The sequence below is a fragment of the Alligator mississippiensis genome, chromosome 3 (assembly GCF_030867095.1).
Source record: "Alligator mississippiensis isolate rAllMis1 chromosome 3, rAllMis1, whole genome shotgun sequence".
Lineage (NCBI taxonomy): Eukaryota > Metazoa > Chordata > Crocodylia > Alligatoridae > Alligator > Alligator mississippiensis.
Window position 1 is genome coordinate 173,853,720 of NC_081826.1, and position 15,691 is coordinate 173,869,410.

General features: G+C 42.2%; 1 protein-coding gene across 17 annotated transcripts in view; it reads left to right on the forward strand.

Annotated features, from left to right (window-relative positions):
• Window positions 1–15,691, forward strand: part of ELAVL2 (ELAV like RNA binding protein 2) — a 165,424-nt gene that overhangs the window by 63,580 nt on the left and 86,153 nt on the right. The window lies entirely within an intron of this gene.

Consider the following 15,691-nt stretch of genomic DNA (forward strand, 5'->3'; position numbering starts at 1 on the left):
AGCCAGATAAGGCTCTTTTAGACTTGGCTATGGTTAGGGACCTGCCAAATTCATGGTAGAAGTAGTGTGGCAGCTCCTTTAATTTTGCATGTTTCCCTGACCTTGTCCCTTGCTGTCTTCCCTTGTCTTCCCACTGCCCCCCCCCCCTCCCCCCCCTTTCCAGCTGCTGATTTAGTAGAGGAGCCTGCCTTTCCCTCCTGATCAGCAGGCAAGTTTAAAAGGGTGGTTTTAAACATGGCACTGTTTTTGCCTCCCTGCCAGTCAGCAGCAAACAGTAGGGCTGTCCAGGGCCTCTCCACTAATCAGCAGTGGGAGGCAAAAATGGTGCCATATTTAAAACCACAGTTTTCACCTCCCCACTGATCAGGAGTGAGCTGCAAGTGAGGCCCTTCCACCAATCAGTGGGGAGGGGGGTCACAGGGGAACTGCAAGACCAAAGGAGTCACACTACACCTCACTTCTTCTGCCATGAGTTGGGTAGGTCCCTAGCTATGGTACTGAGAATGCACTACTGATGTTTGCTGGCTGTGGTGATGGTTGTGTGATTAGGTGGCTTGAGCTGATTCCCTTTAAATGCTGTCCCTAGCCTTTAATACCATAGGTTGTTTGATAGGGTGGCAGCATAACTAGCTGTGTTAATGTAGGTAGTTGTAATGACTTTTGTGTAATATCTGAAGCTGTAATTCCAGTTGAGTGCTTATCCTTGAGGACACAGTCATGCTGGGTTCCAAAACCAGTACCTCTGCTATTAGGATTTTGTAATGTCTACTGTGTACAGCTCAATTTCCTTTAACCAGGCTGATGCAATTAGGCAAATAAGTAAATTACTCGGAGGGGACTGTTGCTTGGCTGAGGGCTGTTTGCTCATTTTTGAGAAGGTGGATGGAATGTTTCATTTACTGAATTATTTATTGGAGACGAGGAAATTTTGCTGTTACACAGTTCTGCCACGGGGTCCTCTAGGACACCTGACAGCAGCCAAGGATCCAGGTAGTGGCAATAACCCAGGCTTTGGAAGTAGAGAAATTTTATTCCAGAAGAAAGCTACCTTTCGTCTGAGTAACCCTCCTGTAATGACACTATTCTGAAAGAGTTACGGGGGTCAGTTTTTTGTGCAGACCCAGGCCCAACACGAGTATCTTCTAGCCAAGAAGATGATGGATCTTTTTGCTTCCAGTGCATATCTTACCATAGCTGTCCATGGTGCCTCTTCTTAAAAATTTTCTCACAAAGCCTCATGTATATTAGTGGGGAAACTTCAGATTGTGTGGGGGTTTAAAAGCATCCAATATTATTATATCTGTGTTCTGATCTACTCTCTTTCTGGTATATGTGTGTGTGGGGATGTTGCGGGGATCTTGTTGCTAGAGACCCCTGAGTTACTGCAGAATTGCAAAGAAAAATGAACTAAGGTACTTGAGTCAACAGCTCCAAGATGGTCAGGGGAGTACTACTGGAAAGACATTTCTAGTAAAGGGGTTGTGAATTTTGAAGATCTCTCTCTCTCTCTCTCTCTCTCTCTCTCTCTATTTATTTTGTTTTGTTTATCTCCTTAGTTTCTTGTTCTCTGTTCTGGTCTGATGGCTTGGCCTTTAGGGTAGTCCACATGTTATTTTGCCTTCTTAAGGAAGCCATTTAAAGGTGAGATGGAGCAGGTGCATTTTTGTTTGACCTTAAGACCGTAACACTTTTCTAATTCACTCCTGTTCACCCTCCCCCCCATTCTCCCTTCATACTTTCTATTGTAAAACTTTTGGATGGTGATTAGGAGAGAACACTTCCTTTGGACCATCCTTTTATATCTGTTACGAGTAGAAAGGGAGTGGGGGGGTAGAGGGGAGAACAGGTTTTGGGGGTTTTTTTTTTTTTAAATGTGGCTACTTTTGAGGTATTTGGGTAATAGTCAGCTCAAGGAGTCTAAACTTGCTGCTTTTTATTGTATATGCATTTTCATCAGATTATGAAAAAGCTCCAATTTTTATGTGGAATAGGCAGCACTGTGTGTGTATCCAGACATTGTAGTTAGCCTTACTGTTGCTTTCCCATGTCCTTTTAAAACACTCAATTTTTTTCCTATCCCTTAACCTGGTGATGTTGGAAATTTGCAAAGGTATTGAAGATGAGGCGTCTGGAGTTCTGCCTTCTGGCAATGCTTTGCTTTCATCAGGGTGATTTTTCCGCTTTCATAAAGTTTTTATTCTACTTGAATAGATGGTCCTTCTGTACTGGGTCTCAAAGGATGCTTATTAGAAAGGGCTGTGGTTCAAGAGAATCTTCTCAGTAAAGATGGTATTTCCAAAAGAATTCTTTGGAGCCTATTGTGTAACATTTCAAATATTTGAAGCAAATGTATATCACCAAGATAACAACCACTAATAAAAACCAGAACTTAAATGCAGGTTTAATATTCTATTTAATATTTGTTTGTGCAAAAAATGACAAGATTCTTATTGAATCTTCTGTTCTAATTCTAATCAACAAATGCAATTTTTTTCCCTACACAGATTAAGTATTTATAAGAGTAATTTGAAGCATGGTGGTGGATAGAGAAGGAATCTGAAACATTCACAAAATGGCATCAGATTTTTAGACCCATTAAATCCTCTTGCTTATACAGAACACTGATTCACATGGTTGCAAGTACTTGGTGCCGTTAAAGGCTGTTCTGCTCTTGTGAGTTCTTTGGTATGGTCAAGAGATGGCTGCAGCTGCCTTGAGTGCTGTAATCTTCAACTCAGTTTACATCATATCAGTAGGTCCAGACACAATTGTGTACGGGTATATTCTACCACTAGATGGACTGCTTAATCCAACCCTCCTCCTTGTGCCTTTTTGTGAGGTGTTTTTTAATTGAAGCTTGCGGTGCTCTCTTAGCTAGACTTGGAGATCAGGTGTTCTCCCAAATCTTGAGGGACTCTATAGCAGTTTCCACTTGGATCCAGAGTGGACGGGAAGATCAGCGTCCCATCTTGGACTGAAAGCTAAACATCTGTTGCAGGCTCAAGTTCAGAATGGACATTGGTCTCTGCAGGAGGAAGACTAGTTTTACATTACTCAGTCTGCTGGACATCTATTTTATAGGGCTTTATGGCAGGTCAGGACCACTACCTCTATAAAATCCTCTATTTTGATTTCTTGATAGCTCTTGAAGTGCTATCACTGAGGACCTTTTGATCATTGCTGCACACTACAGGCAGCAGGGGATTACCATCTTCCCTACCTTGCTAGTGAAAAGATCTTCTGACCAAGTGGTAGAGAGCTTTCAGATTATGATGCTGCTTCTTGTACTCCTGAGTCTCTGGGGAACCCTCAAGTGAAGTCAGTTTCCTGTTCAGAAACTCCTGTCATTCTGGATTCTGTGACAGCAAGGGCCTGCTTCCTGCAGGATTCTTTCCAGTCCTTAAAGGAAAAAAGAACCTGCCCTGTGATCATGGTAAAGACTTGGAACTCTCAAATCTGAGCCTCCTAGCTGAATATAATCTTGTGGTGCTGCATGCCAGAATGAGTGCTACCCAAATGCTGTCCTAGCTGTAAGCAGTACTCTGGAGGGAAGCAACCTGTAAGAATGAGTATGTGTAATATTCCTGTGTAGCTGATTTTCTCCTTTACCTAGAAGGAAGACCTACTTAATGTGTAGAAGGGAACTCTTTCTCCCCTTTGGCCTGTGTGGTACCAATTGTATTGAGCCTCTCCATTAAGATGGGGGAGTCTAGTGTGATAACTTCCAGGAACAGGTCCTTTGGATACCAAAGGAAGTGAAATTCATATTAACATATTAGACCATGGGCCAATGAGGAGAACTCATCAAGGCTTCCCCTAGTGCAATCTAAATCATTTGCATCTTAAGTCAACAGGTAGGGTAGGATAAGATCTGTCCCTTTGTGCAAGAAAGTGGTCTGTCCATGGCACTGATGTACCTGGCATCCAACTCATCTGTAATGCATGTATCCAATCTGCAAAATGGTATAGAAGATGAAACTGCTGAAATAGCCTGATTTGACATGAAATGTAAATCTATATTTGTGGACTTTGGTTGCCTGGACATGACTTGTTTGCATTGGACATCAACAGGAAGTTTTCAGTCCCATCTCCTTGTGTAATACCTGACTTGTTGGATTGTCCTATAGCCTTTCTATCTGCCTTCCAATGGGTATTACAAGGTGAGATGAGATGAATACTTGGACCTTCTGAGGAGGTCAGTGGAAGACTCCATGGCTTTGCTGCTGGTTGTAGTCCTTTTTGAGACAAGGAGAGCACTTTACCTAGACCTACACTTCTTCCATCTTGCGGCCTGGATGCTAAATGGCTTTTCTGGTTGCAATAAGTTTGGCAAGGGGGATAGGTGAAATCCAAGCTGCCCTTATGGCAGCTCGTCCCTATTTAGACTTTTATCCAGACAAGTGATCTGCTTTTCTATTTCTGTTATCCATAAGGACTGGCAAATCGCTGACTGGGTTCTAGTGAGGGTGGAGGGGAAAGCTTTTGTGGGGCTGCTTACCTGGCCTTTTTTTTTTTTTTTCACTCTTGTATCAAGTAGGCCTTTTGTTAATGTTGGTTCAAATGAGCTGCAGTCCAGGCTTTTGGAGATGGTGTAGGGATGTGTGTATGGTGTAAGGCTGCCTGAAATTTGAGATGATTCCATCCTCTTTCTGTGGGTGGGATAAAGTAGATGCTACAGCTTATCTTCTCAGTGGCAATGGAAAGTGGGTGACATTAGAGTCTTTTGAGCTCCCAGCAGAAATGCTTCTATGAAGATGAAATTAAAGGGCTTTTATTTGGATTCCATGTTAAGAAGAGTGAAAAAACTGTCCAAGAAGGCTGTATCCAGTTGAAGAACTTCTGAAGTGGGTTATCTGGGTAAATTCTAACAGATCAAGTCACTAGGGTCTAATAATAGGCAGATTGGACTTCATTCATTGGAGATTCTTGCACAAATTAACCAAGTAATCTTTTTTTTTTTCCCCCCATTTTCTTGCTCCTGGGCAAAATGGCAAGGAAATTTACAAAGTCAGTAAACAAAAATCAGTGGTGTTATTGCTACTATGTTGACCACAGTTACCTTATTCTTTCTTATGGAACATGGAATTCAGGGTGAAGGAAGGAATTGAATATGAACCTGTTGAAAAGGGATTGATTTCACTTGGCTAGAATAATTTAGTTGGGGAAAATCCTGCCTGACCAGGGGGCTGATTGGACTAAATGATGTCCTGAGATCCCTTTCTGCCCTTCAGTTCCATACATGAGGCTTCTCCTGCAGCTTCAGTAATGTGCTAAATGGTGAGGATTCTTTCCCACTTCTTACTGCTGGGTTAAGATAGTCTGTTGACCCTGCCTTAGCTAGGGCCACCTGCTTGTGCAGCCCTAATACTTGATTTAGAAAATATTTCAGTCCATGGAAAAAAGCTCTGATCTAGACTACAGTTGTAATGTGTGAAGAAAGTCATTTTGTGTGTGTGGTGGGGGGGAGGGGGCGACGGAGGAAGGAAGTGAGGGTTTCCTTCCTTGCGGTGGTTGGTTGTGATGTAGCAGGCAAAGTAACCCACTACACTTCTTGTTTTAATTCATTCAGATAAAGAAAAATGCTTGCTTTTAAAGGAAGCCTAAAATTTGATTTATTTTTCTTAAGCACTTCATAATTCAGTTGCTACTACTGCCTGGGCAGCATGTTTTTCAGTTTGTTCTGAGTGGCTTTTGGATTGAAGATGCATTCTCTCCACAAACGACTTTTTAAATGCATCATGTTTAGGAAATGAGAGCTGCCTCTTTTAAATGTAATTCTTTAGCTTTGAACTTAAGCTAAATCTAGTTGCTATGAGAAGGGTTTTTGTGGGCAGCTACCTTTCCTTCATCTGTAGTATCTGTCTTGCATTTATTTCTTGTTATATTACCAGCTATGTATGTTTAGAGGATAGCTTTCTATTGGCCATGACTTGCCTGTAGAAGTGGATTTTAATATGAGGGAGAGGCAAAACTCTATCCATACTGTTGATGACTATTGTTTTATAGATCCATTGTTTTAGATGGAATGTATGTGTCCAATATTTAGTTATTTATCTTCATGCAAGAACAGAAACAAGTTTTATAATCATGAGCATGGAATTGACACAGTAAAGGGTTCAGTTTCAAGCCAGAGTTCTAGCTTTTTACCTTTATTAGATTTAGAGTTATGTGAGTGTAGTCAGTTCAGTAAGCAAGCAAAACAAGAACTTTTGGCTTATTCTTCAAAAATCCTTTTTTCTGCCTCTACCTTCCCCCCAAATTGGACAAATAGCTATGAGGATCCATACTAGGAGACATTTGGAATTGCAGGTCAGAAAAAAGGGTGCTCCTTCCCCTCACGCAGGCTTCATCTTGTGGCTGGTGCCACAGGCCGCACTTTGCTTTCAGCTGCTTCAGCAGTGGCAAGCAGAAGCTTCAGTGAGGGAGAGCAGTCTGCAGAAACTGTGGAAGATTATCTTTGCACCATTAACAAAATGTGAACTGTGTTAAACAATTTGGGATTTGCACACCTTTCGTAACAAGAAGACTGGCCCAGAGCTCTTTAGGCCAGATTCAGTCATTTTGCAGGCTGGATCTGGCTTGTGGGCCTTAGGTTGCCAACCACCTGTCTTAAACTAAAAATTGAATAACTGCTGCTCTGTCAGACTGATACTGTGGCTCATGAGTGTTCCAGTACTTTTCTAATAGGTCCTCTCCAAATGCAAGCGGCTTTCATGCATAAGCAAGTTTTGGCTTCATTCCCAGAATAAATGACCAAGAAGGGAACTGCAGATATAAAACTCCTTGTAACTGTATATGGAAAGGAAAGTGGGTGGATAAACAAGGATGGAAGTCAGACAGAACACAAGGAATAGACTGAGATCTGCTTTGAGGATTTGAATGGCCTTTTGAAGAAATCTGTCAGAAGCTTTACTGCATTTACACAAAAGTAAATAATTCCTCCTATTATGTTAGTAAGTCTGGTTAATGATGAGGGAGCATGATTCTCTAGGGTGCATCTCCCTGTTTTTTTTTAATTTCTTGATTTATAAGTAGGAAGAGAGCTGTGGATCTTTTGGTGAGGACTTGTTTTGCAGGGTGTGTGAGTGTAATTGCCAGAGTTAAAGGTTCCTAGTTCTGTAGCATAATTCTGACATGCATGGGCGTTGAAGGTGAAATGGTACATTGAATAGAAAATGGAGTAAAGGTATTTTGGCTAATATTTTTTTATTTATATATATTATATATAATATAATATCAAATGCTTTGAGCTGGGGAAAAAGCTCCTGTTCTGTACGTCACATACCTGTTACAAATATAGCAAATAAATCCTTAATCAAAGTAAGATAGCTTGGTTGTCAGACCATGGTGCACATATTCTGGGCAGAATCTATGTATTCTGAGCAGCACTGATAAAAGGATTTTAATCTGTATTTGAGCGAATAGATAGCAAACAATTCCGTATAAACTTAAGTTTTCTTGAAGAGGCAAAGAATGCTGGCTAAATGAAAAGGTGCTCTAGAAAATAATTCAGTAAAAAAAAAAAAATTGTGGGGCGGGGGTGATGCTTTATATCTGGGCAAAGGAAGCAAAATGCTTCTGTTGTGTTGATAACTTATTTTCAAGTGCAAGATGTCATACCAAGTGCACTACTTTAAATTCTCCATGCTACAGTTAGTATTGAACCCTTTTTAACTTGGGCTGGCTAGCCTGTGGCACATGCTATAAGTGGCATGGGCAGCCTTTGTGCGGCACACCGCAGATTTGGTAAGGGGACAGGTAATATGGCGGCAGACGGGTGGGAGTGGCACTCATCGTGGTCTGTGGCACACCTACCAAAAAGACTAGCTTCAGCTGCTTTAAACAATCATTCTTGAAGAAGAAAACTAGAAAATATTCTGTATGCAAAGCTAGAAGAAACATGCTTTTTGTTAGAAGGAAAATGCTTCTCACCAGAAACTTCACATCTTTTAATAAAGAGTGTAATTTACATTTTCAAGGTGAGTATATTGTTCAAGACTGCATATTGAGTATGGTGTCAAACAGACTAACTCTGAATTTAAGTCCTGCTTCTAGTGATTGCCATTTAGTTTTCAAATATGCTGTTGAGTCATGTATATCAACGTGGACACTTTCTATAATTGAGCTGGAAATTTATAGGTAGGATTCTGTTTCAAATTTGAGATATGGATTCAGTTGTCGGACTGGTTGCAGGCAGAAGTTCCCCTGGTGGAGGAGAGGAAAGCAGAATTGGAAGGGTAAAATTCTCCGTTTTGCAGTTAAAAACACTTCTATTACTACTAGTAGTAGTAATAGTAGTAGTACATGTGTGTGTTTGTGTGTAATGATAGAGTAATAATGCTGTTCAGTATTTTCCTGACTAAATATTGACTTTTCTTGCAATTTAACATATGCAGAAGGTCGCATATTGTTGCTGTACTCCAGGATTTTAGTTTGAGAGAGTTTCATAGTAGCTAGGGTCAGGAGGGACCTGAACAGATCATCTAGCCTGACCCCCTCCCACAGGCAGGAATGAATAAACCCCAGAGTATGAATGTACTGGAGCACAAATGGATCTATAGGAGTAAGATCCAGTGGAAAAACTACCAGATCTCACTGGCCCTGCTCTCATGGCATTGAAACAAACTGACCCATAATGCGGTGCACTGGTGTAGCTCTCCTGCTGTTAGTAGAGTTCACACTGATAAAAACTGAAAGAGAACCTCTATTCAGGGAGAGAAAAAGCAGTTTTCTATAACTAGGCTACTTCTGTTCAGTATTTTTAAAGTTTGCTTTTCTAAGCAGATTTTCAGAAAGACTTCTCTTAAATTATTAAGAGAATTTTCCTCTTTATGAATTGTGTGGAAAATTTAAAAGAATATTTTAATAAATACCTATGTACTCCCCAAGATAAAGATGATGATAACTTTTAAAATCATAAAATCTAATAATACTGTTCATTTTTGCAGTTGTTCTGTGCTGACTTTTTTTTTTTTGTGGGCTTTAAGATGGATATTGTCCATAATTCACTGTATTTCCTCTCTGTTGCTTTTGCCTTCATTGTCATTCCTATTTGAAATGGCCTCCTTCCTTTCCCTCTATTAGACAAAATTAGGACTCTGAAACAGGGTGGATTTGATTTAAATAAAATCAATTTAAATCACTGGTCAGAAAGCCTCCATTTTAATCATTGTTTTCTAGAAAAAGTGCATTCTATTTTGATATTCTCTGTTCATTTAACTTGAAACGTTCCACTGCTCGAGAGAAGTAGGGCCTTTACTCTGTGTGTATGCAGACTTGCAGAGAGACAATAGGGCTGATGGGTAGGTAATCAGGTCTTTTATTTCTCATCTCTATATACTGCTGTTAACAAGGTTGTTATCTCTGAAGACACAAATCCACAGATTGAGAACTGAAACTAAGCATCAGAAATGCTTAATGGGATCTTCTAGACTGAGCAGAGTCCCATTGGATTGAGTGGTTTTCTTCAATCTTTACTAATCTATAGAAGAGCTTCTGGGAACCCCATGAGATTTGGGCCCTAATAAAGTCCATGGCCTGTTGTGATCTATTTATAAAACTTTTCTAAAAAGGTTACATGACTATATTGTCTCAAATAATATACAATTAGAAGTTATAATCCCTATTCCATGATATCTTTGAGCTTGAACATATCTTAAATTAAAACTATACATAGGTTTTTTAAAAAAGGATGTTAAATACAATTAAATAAAAAAAATGATTTACATTAAAAAAATCCATTTTTTAATTTAAAATAGTTGATTTTTTTTTTTTATCCACCTTGTCCAGAAATAAGAAACTTGCCTTTTTGCCTGATGGACTTGCATAACCTTGTTGACATCTGCTGTTTTCAATTGTAAACTATGATATGATCTATACACAGATATAATTGTGGAATTGCAGATTGCTTTATTAATATTTGCATATGTTAAATAAAGTTGTGGATAAAACTAAGGGTACTTGTACACGTGTTGGGGGGTTTAATCCCCTAAATTGAAATGGTAGGTTTTTAACTATTAACCCCCCAGCCCTCCCCCCCCGCGCGGCAAAACTTGCTCACCTCTTCCACAGCCGGGGTGGAGGCAAGCTCACATGCTGTACCAGGGACAAGCCAGCTTCTTCATGGGTGGTCCCAGGCAGTGGGAAGATGATGGGGATGGTGCACAGGGTACAGCTTCCTAGGTGGGCTCAGGGATTAGTTGGATCGGGCCAGGTGCTGCCCCTGAGCTGTGGCAGCATTCTGCCCGCTAGCAGCCAAGCCGGCTGACTGGCTGGGGCGCCAGTGGGCCAGATGCTATCCCAGCTCGGAGGCAGCACCCAGCCTGATATAGCTCTTTCCAAGCCCACAGGAGGCCCTGGTCCTTTGCTCAGTGGCAGTGGCACACCCGAGGGCCACCCAGCCGAGCTGCTAGTAGGCCCGATGCTGCCCCAGCTTGGAGGCAGCACCCAGCTTGATCCAACTTTTCCCTTAGCCCACCTGGGAAGCAGCACCTTGTACACTGTCCATGCCACCTGGGACTACCTGGGAACAGGCTGGCTTGCCCTGGGGCAGTGTGGGAAGGTGGCAGGAGGGCAATTGAGTGTGCTGGCAGCTGGAGAAGGCAGTGGGGATAGTGCATGGCATGCTGGAAACCCGGGTAGACTTGGGAAAGCGTCAGATCAGGTGCCTCTAAGCTGGGGCAGCCCCTGGCCTGCTGGCAGCTCACCTGGGTGGCCTCAGGGCGTGCCACCACTGCTGAGAGAAGGACCAGGGCTCCCCACAGCTCAGGGGCTGCTTGTCCTGCTAGCAGCTTGCCCCCTGGCCACAGGAGGTGTGAGTAGGCTTTGGGGTGGGGGGAGGATCAGGCCCTTTGCCACTTCTGTCTTCAGGCTCTCTCCCCCATGGGCAGGGGGCAAGCAAGCTGTCAGATTAAAGGCTGCAATGTTACACGCAGCTATGCTGCAAACTAAACTACATGTAGTTTGCAACGTTACAAACTCATTTAAATTGCAGAAAACCCTGTATGTGTGAAGTGGGACGCAATTAAACTGAAAAAGTGGGCAGTTTTCATCACATGTACAAGTGTCCTAAGTGATTGGTTGAGGGTGCAGGGGGCATGAGGAGTTGCCCATACTGAAATAGTGACATGAGACTTGCTTCTCAAAGGATGGGTCACCAGCACTTCCTGAATGCCAACTTTTTTTTCAGGCTTGCTGAACAGACACTGGCCTGCTCAGGGTCTGAATCTTTTAACAAAGTAAACCTTGATGGTGGGGAACAAGACCTACTTACTTGGCAGCCTGCTCAGTGGCTAAAGCCTCATATCCTGTTTTGATACTATCAGGGCCTTATTGACTGTAACACAAGCTTATTGACTTGGTCAGTTTAGGGCTCCAGAGCTGAGAAGAGGAAAGGTATCCAATGGTAATCTCTACGTACTTCAGCTGGTTGGTAACTTTTTATGTAGCCCTGTAAGATTCTAACGAGTCTGCAGATTCTTCTAAATACCTTGTTGCAAGAACATGAAAAAGGAAAGGAAAGGACTGGAATGATGACTACTAGAAAATGTAGATTCTGCAAAATTGCTATTCTACATGTGAAAGAAAATCCTTTATTTTGCACACTTTCATCTTTTTCCCTCATTGGAGAAAACTGAAGCAAAGAGTGAGTGAGTGTGCATGCTTTCCACTTTGACAATAACACTTATTTGCATTCCGTTCTTAAATGCCCTGTCTTATGAGTTGAAGGTCAGGCTCCCATTCTTTTTCATGGGCTGGGCCATGCATTCTATGGTGCAATGTAGTTTCCTTTCATACTTGTACATAATAAGAGTCACATGGCTCTGGAGGATATAGTATACAGGAGCCAACCCTGTATTGGAGAATTATAGGTTGCTACCCTCCCTCTTCCCCACCCCTATACCGAAGAGCATTTTAAATACAGTGCTTTTAAAAAGTGCTAGATTTACAATCTCTGCTTATCTAGAGACGAGGTAGATAATGTCCATGCTTTTTTTTGGCAGTTCCTTCAGATAGGAATTGAGGCACGCTGTTTAAAGGAGTGATATTTTTATTTTTTGTCCATAACTGGCAGTCTTGGGGGTACCCACAATGGTGGTAGGTTGTGTATTCCTCCTCACTTCCTTCAGCTGGTGTAAATCGATCTTCCAGTAGATGGTTGACTTGGTGGTGCCTACATAATCTTTGTTTTTAGGTGTTCTGGTTACTAACCACAAAAGTGATCACTTTAACATGTTTATACCCGTCATTTGGATGTGAGATTTGCACATGCTGGTTTATGCGTTTTTTCCGAGCTGTTCAGATTCCTAAAATGCACCTTTCAGAAGTAATGCTGAAATGTCAGCAAGTGGATGCAGTGACCTTTGAGAGAATTCTTGTTAGGAATTTTAGAACTTTCTCTTATGAAATTTTAGTAAATGCTAAACTAGTAACATTGGTACAGTTCTTAAATGTGCACCCAGGGAAGGCAGCAAAAGCAGCAAAGGGCGTGATTCCCCCCCCCCCCACAATATGCTTACTCTGAAATGGAAAATGAATTGGCTTATATTATTACAGCTTGAGTGAACTAGATAAGTTAGGTCATTCTGAGAGTCCTAACACAAACTGTCCAGTTAAGCAATAAGTAATATTTTTTGTCATGTTTCCTATCCATGGAGGTAGAAAAACTCTGGAATAAATTCTGTTAGCACAGACATTTCTTGGATCTGTTATTGAGTACCATTTCATAGGGAGCTGTAACAAACATCTGCAGCCTGCTATAGAACAGAGGTTTTGGGTCAAAACTTTACAGAGTGGGGGGGAAAAAGCTGGGCGGAGAACTCCTTCAACATTTCTGAAAAGCCAGCTCTAAGTAAGGACTACTTGTGTAATGGACTCCTGGCCCTATGTTGCTGAGTCATTCAAAATCTGTTGAAAATCAGATGGAGCCAGGCATAAATAGTAGAATACTTAAAGGGGAATAGAAATAGTCTAGGTCAAAACATATTAGTACAGTTTTCTGGGTCAAGTAAATCTAGTCACAACAGCTTTTACAAAATAATGGATGCCACTTTCTTCAATTACACTTCAAGTGGACCCTCTCAACCAGCTGAATCATTTCTACCACTCATTCTTCCCTGTGGTCTGTCAATAGAGCTCTGGCAAGGATGTTTCTTTTCTGCCACCTGCCTCTAAATGTAAAATTCCACCTCCATATTCTTGTCTCTCTTCTAGCAATTGATACAAGAGCCCTGATAATACCATCAGCCTTGTAGTTAATCCACTTACTATATGGGATTGTATAGCAAAGCACGACAACTATGCCATTATCCTCTAATTATAGTTAACAGCTTGTAGTGTGCTAGAAAAATCAGAGGCTTGCTTAAGAAAATTAGTATATACCAAATAGATTTCTAATACAGCTGGCAGACTGAGCCACTGGCAACTTGAGTATCTGTAAGCAAATGATCAAACTTTTTTTTTTTTTTTTTTTGTTCCTTTCCCCTACTTCCATTTTTTTGTGGCTCAGGGGCTCACTTGTCCTGTTGAACTGTTTATTTACTTCAGGAGATTGGAAAATAAATGTTTAGAGCCTTGTTGGGAGTAGATGAAACTCCCAAATGCAAATTCATTGCAAACAGTTGTCATACCATATTTGATCTTGGAACCTTCTAAAACTGTTCATAGAGTGCAAAATATTTTAGGTTGAGGTGCTCTTTTCCTTTTAACCTCTTTAAAAAAAAAAAAAAAAATCAAAACCAACTACCATACTGAAGTGTGAAGTTTCCTAAACAAGGTAAATAGAAACCTTTTATGCATGTGGTACTTCTGTATACCTGTATCTTTCTAACAAGAGTCATTGCTGCCAGAAATGATTTCATTGTGGGGGTATAACTTGATTGCTTCTATCCTGCTCTGTCCTGTCTTTTGGGTGCATAAACATCTTTCAAAGGCTAAAGGGTAATTGTTAGATATGATTTACAAATAAATTAGAAAAACGTAAGTACCTTTAAAGAAGAATAGAAATAGAATGTATTGACAAATCTTTTCTAAAAAAACATTCTTTAAGCAAGATTTTTCAGCTTCTGAATGATCTTTTGAGAACCCTTCTGTAGGAAGAAGGAAAGTGCTCTGGTATTTTGCTTCAATAAATTAGCAGCAGAACAAAAATCAACAGCAGATGACTAAGAAATTAAGCTGGGAAACTTATTATAACTTAAATACAATTTGTGAAATCAATGAATTGGGGAATAGCTTCCAATTTTCTTTTTTTTAAGTGACTTAAATATTTTTTCATAAACTGCAAGAGCAAGGGAGAGTATTCAAATAATTATATGGACTTTCCCTGTTGACAGCTTCACTTAAGGCACTACATATCATGCAGCGTAGTGTAAATTTCACTAGAGGGAAGTTGAAGGTGCTGGCAAATAATCTCTAGCCAGCAAAAGGAGAAAGTAATTTTTCTGTTTTCCTTTTTCAAGAAAGTTCTGTGGAACAACAACACCACTTTTTTTTTTCTGGTGGTGCAGGCCTGTATTATTCAGATGCAGAAAACTTTATCAAAACACTTTGCCTGTTTCACAAACACTTCCATACTTGGATAGAAGATGGACAGTGTATTAATGTTCCTTTATTAATATAATAGCGAAACTATTCCAGAAGTACTTAAGATATGAAATTAATGTCTGTAGAATAAAACAATTTAAAGAGCTCGTTTGAAAATAATTGGCCAGGGGACTGTCAACACTATTGGCTTGTTTGAAATATAGCTTGCAACTACCCTATTGCCCATCAAGAATGATGGGGTGGGGGGGAGCCCCCCCCCCCGGTCCAGGCCCATTCCCCCTTCCTTCCTGTTGCTTGGGATCTGGGCCTGTTTTCTCCCCCCTCCAGCAGTGAGGGAAAGGGAGGAGTGGGCCCAGGCCCAATGCGGGGGAGGACCGGGCCCAAGGGTGGGGAGAAGCTGGGTCACTGCAGCGGGCCCAGCCCGACCTGGCAGCTGCAGGGGGATGGTAGGAGCAAGCTCGGGGCTGACATGGGGGTGGGGGAGGAGTGGGCCTGGGCCTGATGAAAGGAGGAGGCTCACTCCTCCCCTCCCCGCGCAGCTGCCATGTTGGGCTGGGCTGGGCCAGACCTGCTGTCTGCCCCCCACTGCCACAGTGGCCCGGCTTTTCTCCTGGCTCAGGCTTGCACCCCTGCCTCCCCGCGTTGGGCCCAGGCCCTGTCTGTCCCTAGCTGCACTGTAACCGCCAATGCCACGGCGTGCCCACTCCACCCGCCCCCCCCCCCCCCCATGTCGGGCCTGCTTGGGGACGGAAGGAATGGGCTGATGCGGGGGAGGGGGGTGGGTGAGGAGTTGGCCTGGGCCCGAGGTGTGGAGGAGGTCCACTCCCTCCATCCCCCAGCTGCTGCTGCAGCCACATCAGGTTGAGCTTTTTCCCTGCTCTGGCTCACTCTGCGCTCTCCCCTCCCCCCCCACATTGGGCCTGGGCCTGCTTCTTCCCCCCCTGCGTTACCTGCTTGGGTATTCCCTGCTGGCCTTGGTGTCCCGTCCCCTGTCAGAAAGCTAGTCTTTTGATAGGTGTTCTTGGCTGTGGGAGCCCTTCAAGGTTCCTGTAGGCAGGAAGGACACTGGAGCTGTTCAAGGCTTCAATGTGCTCTCAGCCCTGGGAGCAACCAGCCACATATTAAATTGGTAGTGCAACAGGAGCCA